This window comes from Dromaius novaehollandiae, chromosome 26 (genome assembly GCF_036370855.1).
Source record: "Dromaius novaehollandiae isolate bDroNov1 chromosome 26, bDroNov1.hap1, whole genome shotgun sequence".
NCBI lineage: Eukaryota > Metazoa > Chordata > Aves > Casuariiformes > Dromaiidae > Dromaius > Dromaius novaehollandiae.
The window spans coordinates 3,186,460-3,201,593 of NC_088123.1; the positions used below are offsets into that span (position 1 = coordinate 3,186,460).

General features: G+C 50.9%; 1 protein-coding gene and 1 long non-coding RNA gene across 2 annotated transcripts in view; one reads left to right on the top strand and one right to left on the bottom strand.

The window, feature by feature from the left end:
* The window catches only part of LOC112995814 (DNA-directed DNA/RNA polymerase mu), a gene marked incomplete at its 3' end in the record, with an annotated part of 180,484 nt that overhangs the window by 10,267 nt on the left and 155,083 nt on the right, over positions 1-15,134 (bottom strand). The window lies entirely within an intron of this gene.
* Positions 1,930-3,228, top strand: LOC135323644 (uncharacterized). Its single transcript, XR_010385126.1, has 3 exons — positions 1,930-2,014; positions 2,618-2,729; positions 3,109-3,228. It is a non-coding gene; the product is annotated as an uncharacterized LOC135323644 (long non-coding RNA).

Sequence of the window (15,134 nt, forward strand, 5' to 3'; positions counted from 1 at the left end):
GGCATTGGGAAGTAAGGCGCTTCATGAATATTTGGCCTGTGGCTTTCCGGCTGCTCGAAAGATGATAAAATTTCGGAGGAGGGCATCACAGGTTCTTGGTATTCCTTCCCAGCCGGGTTTCCCTAATGCACGACCGCTGCGAGACCTGATGTGGTCACTGTTGAACCGGGAGAAGAGGAAAACTACTACAGAGCACCGTGAAAGCAATATGAGCTAGTCGGGCTATTCCCGTGCACCTCCCTGCAGAAGAGGGCTTGGCAGTAGTCCTTCAGGTGCTTCATCAGAAAATGCGTGCTAGTGCAGGCTTACCGGTTAATGCTTATGCGCACAGACTGGGCTGTTGGCACCTTTGGAGAAGAGAGCGTGGAACGGAGAGCAGAGACCGCACTTCCAACTTGGAGGTTGCTGGTGCTTAAGGTTTTCCACAGGTACGTAGGTATCTTGCACTAGCCGGAGGTGGTTTCTTCCTTGACTCTTGACAGGTCGTGAGCAAGGCTTCTGCATGCTGTGTACGATGGAAGCTCACGTTAAGCATGTCCTGTTCTGCTCTGACAACGCCGTCGAGCCTACGGCTGTCTTCAGTGACCTTAGACGTAAGTCATTTCAGATGGCGTTCTTTGCAGAAACGTCTGAATTTTCAGAGGGTTATTTCACGGGTGCAAAGGGCTTGGAGAGTTTAATTGTTGTAGGAGAGAGAGCTTTTAGAAAAGTAGGTTTTCTGTCCCTTTTGAAGAGATAAGCATTCTGCCCTTTGTATTTATTAGGAATAGGGGAGCATTTCTGTTTTGGCAGACAGGAAGATGCTCACGAATTCTTATGTTACACCATGGCTGCTATGCAGACTGCTTGCTTGAATGGAAGCACCAGGTAAGCAGAACCAAGTTAACCTTGAAGTGTTCTCTAGCACTTTTGACGCCTTCGTTTCCTACCCTACGTGAAAACATTTGCCCAGGGTTTTCATAGAAAAGAAAAGCTCTTTGAAGAAAGAGCTACCTCTCCACCTCGGCTCTTCTGAGCGCTGATGATAATTTGTTTCCAGTTTGGACACGTCGTCGCAAGCCACCACGGTCATTCACCAAATATTTGGAGGATTCCTAAGATCCAGAGGTACTTTTGGAAACTACTACTGTCCTTGGAAGTGATCTGTGCCTTTGTGCCCGTTTGTCGCAAAGAGCTTGCGGTGTGCCAAGAAGTAGCGGCTCTCAATAATGTAAACGGGCAAAGTGAGTCTCCTTCCCATTTTGTGAAGTGCTTCTGTTTGGCTTCCAGTAACGTGCTTGAGCTGCCAAGCAGTTTCAGAGTCCTATGAGGCCTTCCTCGATATCCCGTTGGAGATAAAGGTAAGACGTCTTGGAGCGGTGGCTGACGATGCCGTCGAAGGCCCCGAGCTTTCGGGGGCTGTTCTTTCTTTTTGTGGCTTTCTAAACTCGACGGAGTTCACGTAGGCATGTATGCTGTTCACGGCAAAAACGCTTGGTGGAGGCTGGGAGGTGGATTGGACTTGGTCCTTCTCTGGAAGCCCCGTGAATGGTCTCCATGTGTGTGGGGGGGGTTTAAGCCGGAGAGAGAGCAATTAGCATATCTCCGCACGTGTGCTCGTCCTATGATACTTCGCAGTTTTGGACTACCCCGATACACTTCTGATTGGTACGCGATGGCTCTTTTTGCTCTTGTGATTTACGCAAAGGCATACCACAGATAACTTGATTGTGCGCTACCGCAGACAGGTAGCTCTTGGTACCAAAGTACAGTCCTTTTCAAACAAGGTCAGTGTTCAGCATACTCTGCTTCTGCCTCCTTCTTCACGGTGTTCGCTGCTTCGCAAATAGGTCTCCCATGTGTGCACGAGGGAGGCCCTGCGGCAAAAGAGGAGTTGCGGGTTGGCATTTGAGTTTCCAGCAACTCAGTGCCTTCCTTTCTTCCTCCTCCAGGCAGCCTCCTCTGTCCCCGGGGCGCTCAAAGAATTTGTGAGACCTGAGCTGCTGGATGGTGAGAATTGCTACAAATGCAGCAAGTAAGTAGTCTTCCTAATGCCATCGGACTAGGAGATAGTGGCCGAACCCATTGCCCGCCTCAGAGCAGAAGTTACCCTTTGCTTTGCTTCAGAAAGACAAACGAGACGAGGAGACGCAGCTCTGGGTTGTGCAGCTAATGAACCCTGAAGTCACCCAAAGCTTGGAAAAGAGTACCTTTGCTTCTCAGAGCGGAATCTGTGTCATTCTGTTCAGCTAGTTGGAAATCTTTGATAAGAAGCGCAGGCGCTAGCTCGCATTCCGGAACCGCGCTCCAGTGAGAGAGTCACGTTCCTGCTGCCTTGCGTGTTGTCGGCAAGCCTTACTTTTGGGCCCAGGAAAGATACGTGCTCAGGCATTTGCTTGGCTACCGAAAGACAACGTTCCCGATCCGTATCGAGCTGGCCTCCTACATCCTGCCAGGTTCTCTGCAGGAGCAAGGCTGAAATGCAGGGTGTGGCTTTAAGGAAAGAAGCCCCGTCTTAGGCAAGGAAGTACCATTCAGCTAGGATGAGCGTGAGAGAGACATGGAAACTTGCTTGACTTTTGGCGTGAGGGGGAGGGGGGAAGATGCCTTGAAACAATTGCCTGTGCTTGCTTTGAAGGTGTGAGAAGATGGTTGCTGCGTCCAAGAGGTTTACAATACATTGCTCTTCCAACGTTCTCACCATAGCCCTGAAAAGATTTGCCAACTTCACTGGTGGAAAGATTAGCAAGGTATCTATGCAAGTGTAATGCCTTCTTGGGAAGGGAGATTTCCCAAGGCGGAACACTCTCTTCAACGTTGTTAATGTCGGCCAACTGTAACCGTAGCGATGGGAGATGTCTAGGCAAAATCAGCGCAAGAAGTAGGTCTCACTCTTTCTCTTCCAGTAACAGCAAAGCTCCCTTGTGACGATAAGCGTATGCTCCGCTCTGAAAGAGCTGGTTTTGCGTTGAGCAGTTCTCTGCAATGGAAGCGATTAAACGTTGTCTCTGGGAAGACTGATTTCTGAGGAGGCAAAACATGTCTGTCTAAGCTTCCAGCAGTGTTCTTCCCCGGCTCTTTCACGAAGTGTTCCCAGATGAGTTTTGAATCCTCTTGCTCTGTCTTCAGGATGTGGAATATCCAGAGTATTTGGACCTGCGAGCATACATGTCTCAGCCAGTTGGAGAACCAGTCCTCTACGCCTTATATGCAGTCCTGGTGCACAGAGGTGCCAGCGGTCGTGCAGGACACTATTTCTGCTTCACCAAGGTAAGCATCAGCTTCATTTCTTGCAGGGCAGAATCTGTGCTGGTGAAGAGACACTTGTCCCAGCATGTTACTGACAACCATTGTTTTGAAGGGGAAAGAGCTCGTTACATGTCTCCTTTGACTAGTCTTGGTGTCTCCTTTGTCTGCTAGTGTTCTGTCTGGGTTTTCCTGTAGAGAGCACGCTCTAGAGTTGCTCTAAAGGCATCGTTGCCTTTCATTGCAGGCCAGTAATGGACTGTGGTATGAGATGAATGATGCCTCGGTAGTCCTTTGCGACCTCCAAACCGTTCTCAGTCAGCAGGCGTATTTACTTTTTTATATCTGGTAAGAGCGAGCATTCAGATGGGTTTGGGGTACCTTTCCTTTTCGCGCTGCTGAAACCTCTCTTCTGCTCCTCTGACGTGTTTTTCCTTCTGTCCTGGGCGGAAAGGACTATTGGTAGAATTGCGTTCTGTCCAGTCTGGAATTCGCCATGTCACGCAGTGTCTTTCATTGCTTGGCCTTCACCTGCTGCACTTGCGTAACTTGCTACGTACGTGCTCTGTGGAGCTGGCGAATGCCATAAAGGAGGAGAAATTCAGGCCAGAGGTGGTGTAAGGATGAGTTCTTGCTCTGCAAGGGACGGCCGTGGTAGGAAGAGCAGCATCTAATTTTCAGCTTGTAGTCTTGGTTACGTTCTCAGTATGACGTATCAGCTGCTCCTAGATGATGGCAGGATGGGATTCAGCCCAAGAGGAGGCTGACAGGGCATGTCTCAACTGAGATCACTGTTGTTTCCCAAGGTGTGATGGTGAGACACTTGGAGAATGCACTTCTGACGCGCCCGTGCCATCTTATCCCCCTTCGTGCCTTGGTCAGCCGGGGGCTAATAAGAAGGGGGCTGGATTTCTGAGACCGCAGCTTGCTCCTCATATGCTGAAGGTAACTGGGAGGGGGGAGGGGGGAAGAGAGGGAAGGAGAGAGGCAGCAAATGGGTAGTGGGAATTGTCTTTTTCTTCCTTTTTTTTTTTTTTTCCTTTTTTGGTAGCGTCTGCATTGTATTTTCCCTCCCACCCTGCAGCTTTCTTCACAGCTCTCCTGCTGCAGCCGGAATCACTCAAACAGTGGCTGCTGCTGAATTGCGTGCAGCCCTGCTGCTTCTTTACTTGCAGCTCCGCTTCCTGAAGCACAGCGAGACATTGGAAGTAGAGCCTAGTCATGCTCAAATCCTGGGAAAAAAAAGGGAAAGACTGCTTGGTTTATTGTTAGTGCTGTCACTTGAGCTGAGACAGCAAAACCAGAATGGCTTATTCCTGAGCACTGGAACAAGTATGCTGGGGGTTTCAGGGAAAGTTGAAAGGGGAAAAATGGACGCAGGTACATAGCTAGAGACAGAGAGAGAGAGCGAGCACGAGAGCGAGCGCGAGTGATTTGGGGCCATCTTTAATCCATGCTCAGCTGTTTGGATGGGCTTTCAAAAATGATGCTCATTTGCTTCCAGTCGGCCAAAAACCAAAAGTAGGAATGAACAACACTTGCTGGCCTTGCACTTCGAATTAAAGCAGAGTGGGGCATTTTTTGTTGTTGTTTTTTTTTCTCTTCATCTCCTGAGGCAATTTGTGGGACTCCCTGGTAGGAGGGGTTTGTGTTTGGGGCTTCTCCAAGCTGTGTGTTTGCACATAGCCATCTCACGATCTCTTCTTTTGAAATACAGAGCTCAAGTCATTTAAAGAGAAATGGAGCCCTGAAAGAGGATCCCAGTACCATTGGCGTCACAGAAATGGGCGGTGATTCCCACAAGAGGAGGTGCTCTCGCAGGCTGGAAAGAAACAAGCGAAACTGCCACCTGCAGCAGTATTGCCCTGGAAGCAGGCGCACATCTTCCCGTAGTGACAGAAACTGCCTGGATAAGGGCAGAAGCTCCGGAAAATGTCCTCCTTACCGATCCCGAAGCAGAGGACGAACAGAGCAAGAGAGGTCACACGAGCATTCTTGCAAAAGCAGGTGGCTCCACCTGTCATCACACGCCAGAGGGGAAGGCGGGCATCACTTCAGCAGCCACCGAGCAGATGCACACTGCTGTCCAGTCCCGGAGCAGCAGTCTGAAAACTATTCTCCTCAACGACGAGCACCTTCAGCTGTGTCAGTTCCTTCCGGTTTTGAGGGCTCTTCCCGGAAGACTGAAAAGCAAAGAAACAGAAAAAGAGGACATCCTCACGCCAGAGGGAGCAACAACAAAATAGAAGGGAAACGGAGAAAGACCGAGAAAAGCGATTTCCCCAGTTTGCTCCTCGTTCTTCTCTGGCTGTTCCTCCTGTTCGCCCAGTTGGCTTTAAAGAGCTCTCAGTAGCGCGGCGTCTGTCTGGAGATCACGTGGGTGGGTCGATCAAGTGAAGGCAGGAAAGATAGTGCTGAGCACTTCAGAAGGGGACTGCTAACGGTGCTGACTGCTGCTTGGAATACGCAGGGGTAGAAGACACCGCTCTGGAATAAAGTTATTAGATGTTTATTACCTTGAAATCCCCAAACCACAAGGGGAACCCCAGGAACCTTGCGGGCAGACGACCGGGCTGCCCCAGGCACCATAGAGCATCAGCCCCTGGCGAGGTTCGGGGGGGTGGGGGTTTGAGGCAAAAGAATAGGCTACAATGTGGCGTAGTGTGCATGCGCTGGAGATAACAAGGAGAGCGGTAATTCTTTAGATGTACAGATAACAAGGGAAGCAATAATTCTTTAGGAATACGTGAGTCCAGGTTGATGCCTGTGTGGTGCACCTAAGGGTCGCGACCTGCTGTTCCCCTTGGAGTCTGAACACCAAGTGTTTTGGCAGCTGGAATAGTTGGCTGGCCAGCATGCTCCTGTCTCCTCGCCAATATTCCGCTTTTATTTACCCACTAACGAGACCAATTTACCCACTAACAGGACCATACAGTTAGAGGCACATGTGCACACGCTTCTGGATCAGGCTACGAGAATGATTGTTTTCTTTGGCACCTCTTCCAGAACTAGCCTCAATTAAGGATGTGTGTACAAGCCAGGACCTAATGTCCGCTCGACCTCTGAGGGTGTGCGTTTCTTAGTAAGGCAGACGTTCAGAAATTACCACAGAGCAGCTGCAAATCATCCCCTGCAGTAGACTTGATAAAATACAGTCCCATGTAGGCATCGAGTGCCACATCTGTTTTTTCTGTTCTTAACTTGCCCCTTTCCTTCCGACAGTATGATTTGGATTTCTCTGCACTCCACATGGACAGTCGCAAGCATAAGAGCAAGAAGAAAAAGAGCAGACCCATCAAGAAGCTGGAAAGCTGCTTGGAATGCTCAGATCCTCCTTTCCAGAAGTACCCACGGGAGGAGAAGGAAGAAGCCCATCCTCCAGACAGCTCTCTACGGGAGCAATACAGCAACCGTGGCAGTGAACAACTCCACGGGGACGGGCAGCTTTCCCGTGCAGCTGGAAGCCAGCAATAGAGCTCCATCACATCCCGCGGGGAGCTGGAAGGTAAGGGGCCGGAGGAAGTTTGCAGGATTCCTTTTGATTCAAGCGGAGAGTAGTCTTTCAAATACTTTTCAAGGGGTTGCGTCAGGAAGGCTGTGCAGTACGCCCTGGCTTCCAAATATTCTGCCTCAATTCGGAAAAGACACAAGTTTTCCTCATGTGTGTGTTTGTTTCCAGTTTTGAATGGCCGCTAGGAAAGGAGGCAAAACTGCCACCAAATGTCACGTCCCTAAGGTCTACCGTCGGCCAGGAGAGCAGGTAGCCGTGTCCTGCTCTTCTGCACAGTACGCCCATCCTAGCACGCAACTGACAGGCGGTGGCTTTTCCTGGGAGGCTTTTTTGGAAGCCTCCTTCTCGAGGTCGCTCCAGTCCCAGAGTCACAGCGCACGTCAAGCTGCGGGCAGGCTCAGGTCTTTGCTGTTTAGAAAGCAAACCGCTGAGCAGATGGGTTTGTGCTGAATGTCATGACAGGGAGTGAGCCTGCTTCCTTTTGTTGTTCAGATGCAGAGCTTGAGGACGGGATCCATCAAGACTCTGACTAACCTTCCCATCTACACCACCACTTACCATCCAACCCAGCAGAGAGCCGTTCTCCAAACAATGCTAACCAATCCGAGCTTGAAGAGTGTTCTCAGAGCAATAAAGTTGCCGTGAAAACAAAAACTAGTCCTTGGCAGTGCTTCAGATTTCTGTGCGGAATTTCACCATGAAAAGCAGAAACACTTTTTTCCCAGTCCTTTTCCCTTAGGCGTCCTTTTCTAACAGGTGCCGGTAATGCCGATGGGCGGCAGAGATCGCGCTGGCGCACGGGGCCTGGCAGTAGCCAAGGCGCGAATGGGGCGCCGCAGGAGCGCCCGGCAGCAGTGCGGCAAGCAAGTCGCTCTGTTGCTCGGGCAGGTGAAGTGTCAGCACGGCTGCTCAGAAGCTGCTAGCGCTTCCCTGGGCCTGGGTGGCGGGAGCGAGGCTGAAGGGAACTAGTGATGTCTAGCAACTGCCTAAGGTAAAGGGAAATCGGCGGAGGCCCAGCTGGAGAACGACGGGGCATGTTGGGGTGCAGGGCCACTCACAGGCAGCTGGTGCTGACAACACAGCCCCATGCGGCCATCGCAGCCAAGGCAGAGGTGCCAGACACACCAAAGTGGGGGAGGGATGCAGCAAAGCGGGGCCCAGCAGGGACAGAGGGGCCGTGCCACGGCCAGAGTGAATGGCAATGTTCGAGGGAAGGCGATTTCTGTCAGCTTATGCCTGAAAGAGCACACTTGCCTTGTTAAAGAATAGCGAACTGAAACTGTCTAGAGGTAGCCGCTTAGCACAACTTCTATACAACTTGCTTAGCATGAGGAGCTAAATTTGCTGAAGCCTTAGGCTGCACTTAGATAAAATAATGAACTTTTACTTAGTCCAGTAAGAAAAAGGCCTCAGAGCTGGTTCCAGCTGGGAAGATAAGGAAGTTACAAGCAGTCTGCATTCCTGCGTCTCACACTCTGAAAGAGAGGACGTCAAGGCTGTGAAATAAGACCGGTGCAGGGCATTAGGACCTTGAGGGACAAAGCCTTAGCTCACTGCTGGGGCAGTGTTAATTGCTATGATTTAGAATCACCTCCTCCTCCTCCTCAGGACCTTGAGAGACAACAGTAAGACCCAACAAGAACCGAAGGTACAACCGTCAGCAGAAACCACAACAGTAAAGATAAGGGAGAAAAAGAGCCTGCCTAGGAACAAGGATGACACCCAATAAGGAGCAGGAGACCCCAGACCTAAAAATTACTCTTGGTCTGAACTACCGCGTGAGGGGTGGGAAACTTAATTTGAAAAAGCTGTAATTGCCCAGGGATTTCTTTGTTCGGGGTCCCTCTTCGGAGGCACCCAGCTCAAGCTGTAATTACTGCTTGCGCGTCATTAAAATTTAATTCTTTAATTTGCTTTGATTTGGCTCTGAACTTTTCTGCGGGAACCTAGGGTCAGGCCCTGTTATGGTGGCTGGCGAGCCTAATTTCCATAGCATTAGTAGCGCAATGGCCTTGGCTGTGTTTGTTCTTCCAGAGGCACACCCAGTCTTTGGGCTGAAGGCATACCATGAATCTTTGGAAGGGCCTCATGCAATTTCGTGCTTGGCTTCTCTGTTCCTTTTCTAATAGCATTTGCTTTGCTTCTTTTGACTTCTTCAGAGCAAGGAGCATGTGCTTTCATGGCCATGTCTGTCTGGGTGGTTGGGTCTCCTTGACCAATAACCATGAGGTGTCACAGTGCATGTAAAGGTAAGATTTGGGGTTTTTCTGCCCCAGATGCTTTACTTGCCCTGCAGTGAATGTCCTGTGACACTTTATTGCCCAGCCAGGCAGTGTCCTCTGATTTTTTCTGTTGGCCTGAGATAGGGAGATGAGTGAGTCGGGGGGGGGGGGGTTGTTTGTTTTTGGTTTTGTTTTAAGCAGCCACTCGCTGCCAGAAGAAAGGAAGGCGCAAGGGCATCTGGGGCTGTCTTCTTCAGAGGGGGTTCTTCCCAGCCTGGAGTCACATGCATGTGAGCACTACTTGGCTTGGGAAAGGAACGCCTGGAAAGCCTCCTCCTAAGGCCTGAACCCATGCTAATGAGGCTAAGCCATTAGAGAAAGCCCAAAGGCATCTCGTCTTGTTCTTGATGTACCAGCTGAGAGGGCAAGAGGGCCAGGAAACCAAGAGAGAGGAAAATTCTCCCTCTGTTTTCCACTCCTTAGGAAATTCCACCACAGCAGAATGGAAGTGACTGGGTTTTTTTCTGTGCAAGCAGGCATCTTGTGTGTCCAGAGACAAGCGAGGTGAAGGAGAGCAGAGACTCGCCGAGGTGAGTGAAGCTGCTCCACAGCTGCAGATGTCTTAGCCCAGTGCAAGGAGTGGGGAAGTGGTGTAGCTGTGAAGTGTGTGGGGCAGGGGCTGGGGTTTTGTAGCTCTGTCCATGTGTGGTGTGTAGGAGGAGGGCTGGGAGCTCCCGAGGCCTCTGCAGGTCAGAGCTGTGCTGTCTGTCTGGATTTCTGAACCTTCTTGCCAGCAGAAGCTGGCAACGCGCACAAAGTGAAACATAGGGAGTTCCAACTGAGCATGAGGGAAAGCTCCTTTAGTGTGAGGGTAAGAGAGCACTGGAACAGGTTGCGCAGAGAGGTTTGTGGAGTCTCCTTCCTTGGAGATATTCTAAAGCCATCTGGACGTGGTCCTGGGCAACGTGCTGTCGGTGCCCCTGCTTGAGCAGGGGGGTTGGACTAGGTGATCTGCAGAGGTTCCTTCCAACGTCAACCGTTCTGTGATTCTGTAATCCAGTGACGGGGGTGAGGCTTCCCTAGGTTTGCTGCTGTCTGTAAGGGAAGGATGCTTTGTGTTTTGCTGCTGGGGGCTGAGGATGATGCTAGTCAGTGAAGCCGCCTGTGCTCTCTCTGCTGCGTGTAGGCAACCTGCAACATGCTTGGTCGGTCACTGCAGAGTCGCACGTGGATGTTTGGGAGCCTGGCGTGTCGGCATCTCTGAAGTACGGATGTGCTTCTTGGCAAGAGCCGGATCTTCGTGGTAGCAGAATGTCAGCAGGTACTGTGTAACCTTTCCGGGGGCTTTCCCCTCAAGTTATGTCAAGGAAGGCTTGTCAGACCTCGGGAATGACAGTGCCATTACAAGATCGCAGAGGAGACGAGGGGCAAAATGTTACTCTGGTCCTTCTCTTGCTGGTGCTCTCCAGAGCACACTGGGCACTTTCTCGTGCTGTGGACCGAGTTGCTGGAGAGGGGCAGATCTGCTGTCAGTACAGGCAAACTGAAGAGTAGGCCTGGCATTTCAGGTAAAGGCATGGTGTAATGGACTGTACAGCTTGTTGATGTTTGCCAGGAGCTTGATGCAACTTGTCCATTGGGTGTGAAAATATTTTTTCCCAGATGAAGCAGGCCAGTTGATTTCTTGTCTTTCAGAGCACCTTGTTCCTGAAAGTCCAGCTCGTTGTGATAGAGGCCATGGGCACTTTCTTTTTGCATTCTCTCAGCCTGCCTCAGGAAAGGTGCTGCAGAAGTGACAGAAGCTTACCACAGTGCAGATCTCAGGGTAAGTCCAAGGATAACTTCTGTTTTGCTCTGCTGGGTGTCTAGGTCTGACTGTCATAATGCCTCTAACATCCCTTGCACATTGCACTGAGTAATGCCAGTAGATGAGACAGCCTGAGAATAATTTCATGTGTGGACACATTTTAAATTCCTGATTCTTCTTTTTTCCTCCTTCTCTTCCCTTGTCTTGTTGCTTCGCACCTTTTGAGTTGCTTGTCTGCTGACACGTGGCTGTGGTTTGATGGACTCAGAATTCATGGAGCGGTGCAAGTGGCTTAGTCGCCAAGACACCTGCTGCAGTTGGTTTGGAGCAAGAGAACTGAGTGTTAAATGGGTGTGTTGCAGAAGCAGGCAGGATGCTGTGGCTAAGGATGCCCCTTAAGAGCTGTGAGTGGGAATGGGGAGGAGAAACCTATCATCTGCACCATGGATGCTGCACACAGCCCTGCTGCACACACATGCCCCAAGAGAGCGGCGCGTGCACTCCCCCATTGCCCAGAGAGCACAGTGCCGAGCCCAGAGCTGCGCCTGCTGTGCCCACAGCCCTGGGGCAGCAGGGCTGTGTGTGGGGGTGGTGTGGGGGCTGGTGCACAAAGCCTGCCCTCCTCCTGTGAGGTTTGGGTGGGAAGGGGAAGGGCAGGGGTGTGTGGGGTGGAGGAAGGGAGGGGCTGCCTGGGAGCCCGAACCCTGGGTTCTCTCCCAGCTCCAGCGCACTGCTGGCAGGCAGGTCTGGGGAATGTCGCTTGTCCCCTGTGGGCCTCAGCCAGTCCCTGGGCTGTGGAGTGTTGGCCCTGGGGCAGTGCTTACCTTGGGGGAGGGTGCCTGGGGGAGGGCCCCTACAGCACCCAGAGACCCTCGATTCCCCAGTCCAGGGTCTGGCTTGCAATTCTTGCTCTTGAGCTTCCTAGGTGAAAGGGGAGGTGATGCAGAGAGAGCTATGCATGCTGCAGTGGCCATAGAAATGCCTGTGGGATAGCCCATGGGGTTGACCAGCTCTTGCCTTTTCCTGCAGGGAAATCCAATGCAAGGAAAAGGCTGGTTGCTGCAGGTGGGAAGAGGCAGGAAACCATCTTTCTTTTGCATCTGTAGGTGGAGTTGAGCAGCTGGGAAGGTACCTCCCCCAGACGCGCTTTTGAACAAGGCCGATGCTACAGAGGGGCCAGCAGTGACAGCAGCGGTGGGAGCTCCCATGGGAGATGGGAGATGCCAACTCCAATAGCCCAACAGAAGCAAGGCTGCCGCAGCTTCATGTCCCCAGCTCCAGGAGGCAGTGAGGCCAAACATGCTTTCCTAACAGGCAAAGAAGCACCCCTACCCACACCACAGGGACTGAAGGCGCAGGGCTGACGGTCAATGAAGCCTTGGGCTGCTGGGAAGAGGGTGTGGGTGGTCAGGGCCCTTCAGGGCTGTCCATGCCCTCAGGGCCCTGACCCTCACGTGCAAAGACATACCCAGGCTACAGGGTCTCCCCCCTAGCTGGTGCAGGCCAATGGCCTTTCCAGTAGCTGACCCCCAGGCTCCAGCATGTCTCCAGTTGCTGTCTTGGACCCCCCCTAGTCCCTGCAGTGGCCAACTTTCAGACCCTCTGCTCTGTCCAGTATGCAGCCCAGACGTAGGGCCACTCCAAAACTTGGCTCCAAAACCTCGTCTCCTGCTCTCCACCTTGTCTGGCTTGATGCTTGCTAGCGATTGCACACGCTGGCATACACACCCGCACAGCATGGACACAATATGCACGCACGCTGGTCTCTCCATTTGCTGGCAGCCCAGCCCCTGTGACTAGTGTCGCCTTCTCCAGTGGCTGGCACTTTGACCTCCACTCACACACACACGCACAGGGTAGAGAGTCCCCTCCGCCTGGAGAATAGTTTGCAAGGGAGTTAAGAAGAAGTCAAGGCGGGCTGCAGTTATGAGGCACAGGGCATGGCCACAGAAGCTTCCTGTCCAGACACCTGTCCACAAGCAACCTTGTGGCTTGGTTGAAGAGCCCGGTGTGGGTGTTCTTTTGATTCTGATGAGGTTATAGGGGTTCCTTGGCCTGTCCTTGTTCCTCTGCTCCTTTGTGTCTGTGGAGATTAACCTTTTGTCCTGTAGCCTAACACAAAGCAGGAAGGAGAAGAGCTGACTGTTTCAGCAAGACATGCTTGGAACAGCTGGAACTTGGTGCATTGCACTGCAGACTGAACAGTCCGGTGATAAACCTAATTGCAACTAAATACACTTGGGAAACCAAACCAAGGTGAAGAGGTTTCTGGCACTTAAGTACCAGTCTCCCTAGCCTCCCTTTGGTCACTCGTGCCACTGTGCTGGTGTGTTCATGCTCCTGCCCTGATCTTGATCCTCTTGTAATCCAAGTACCTCTAGCTCTTCCGGTTCCCAAGGAAGTGTCAAGAAGTAGAAGAATCTTGCCTATTTTCTGCCTTTTTCTGAGGGAGTTTTAGTCTGACATGCTCTTGCTGAAACTCCACTTTGTACACTGGGCAAGACTCTGTTCTCCAGGTCACTGTGGCTTTCCTCACTGTAAAAGTGATAGCCCTCCTCCTTCTTGTGGAAATAGCAATGTGAGCAAGATCAACAGGAACAGTCCCAAGTGCTCTAAGCCTCTGATGTAGTGAGTCTTCTGATCCATTTCTTTGGAGGTGGCGAGAGCTAATTCCTAGGTGTGTACAGCAAGGTATGTGAGCCTTGGCAACCACGTTTCTGCACATTAGGAGAAGGAAAGGTTACTGCTGCTACAAGCTGGTGTCTGAAGTTCCCTTTTGGCTTCCTGTGGAGAAATGCCATCCTTCTGGAGGGAATCTTTCAGCTACTTCTAAGTGCCAGCATGACGGGGAGAGAGCAAGGAAAAAAATTCTTCTATGGAGAATGTAATTGTGGGCCATAGGAGGTCAGGCTTGACTGTCCTTCTGCAGCAGTTATTTTGAAGGGGAAGGTGGCTTTTTTCCAGGAAACCCTAAGTTATGTGACAGATGCTGCTGCAATACCTTTTGGAACAAATACAATGATTAAGTTGTCCACAAGAAAAGCAGGGTTGGGATCCTTATCTTTGGACAGCGTTTCTTTCTGCTTTTTTCCTGAAGGCTGCCTCTCAGCTGAGGAGTGGATCAAGGCTTTCTTGCTGACCGTTGTCCCACTGCCAAGCCCAAAGAGTTCTAGAATAAAAATGGATAGCTAAGGCAGAATTTCCTTCTTAGCAGAGCATGCATGGTTCAGAGACCTGAGTTCTTATTTCCTTCTTTTCTTCAGAGTTTTCTCCTGGCAAAATTGAGTATTTCACTGGACGTTGTGTAAGACCAATGAGAAAAGCCACCATCTCCAATCTGAGCTTCCAAATGGATAGGCATGGCCATAGTAGAGGTATTGTCTGGGCAGAGAGGACATACCTTCTTCCTCAGAAAGGGTGAAGTAAGAGGGGCAGGTTGGCATGTACACCTTATGCTGCATTCTCTGCATTCCCCTTTTGTGATTTTTTTGGAATGGACGCTCTGTTTCCAAACAGCTGTTTCAGGACCTGCTTTTCTACTCTAAAACTTCTCAAAGTGATGCCTGAGGTTGAAATGTGCCAGAAGATGGCCTGATGCCTTCCGTGGCATGGGCACAAGCAGCTGTCCATCTGTCATGGCTTTGCTCCTCAGTTCCTGGCTCTTACTGTTCATCACGCGCTGAGGACTGATGTGTGCTTGGGAAGTGTGGTTAGCCTCCAGGCTGGAAAGGCAGTGTATCGTTTCCCGTGCTTCTCACTGAACCTCAGGTTGGGATTCCCATTTGCCTGTTTTCCCTTGACATCTCCTCACCTCCCAAAGAATCTCCTGTGTGCAGGAGTTTAGTCACCTGTTACAGGCAAATGTATCCTGGAAGTGTTTTCATAAATGGCCTTGAGCTCCCCTGTGAAAGATTCCCTTGACTGAGAGCTCCTTCCAGCATTTTCTTGTCAGGGCTTTGAGCCCTTCTCAAATCCAGATGACATTTATTGGTGGCAACTTGATGGATGTTTGTTCTGATGCCAGCCTTTCCTGTGATGGCCAGCATTTCAACTGGTTCTCTGTCCCTAGAGCACCTTCTGTTCCACGTAACAACCATGTTTCCTCTGTCTTCATTTTGCTCCGTTACATTACGTTCTTTTTCCCGTGTCCTTTTGACTGACAGGCACTTCATTTTTGGAGCATCTTCACAGCCTGCCTTTGTTGCTTTTTGTTTGAATATCAGTTCCTTTTTTTTCCCCCTCCAAAGAGACCAGAATTATCCACAATGTTCCGTATGATATCTGTCAAGTCCCAGTATGAATAGTCCTGTCTCTGCTGGTTAAATACGGCTTTTTTCATGATTCTACTGGTGGATGATTAGTGTGTGAT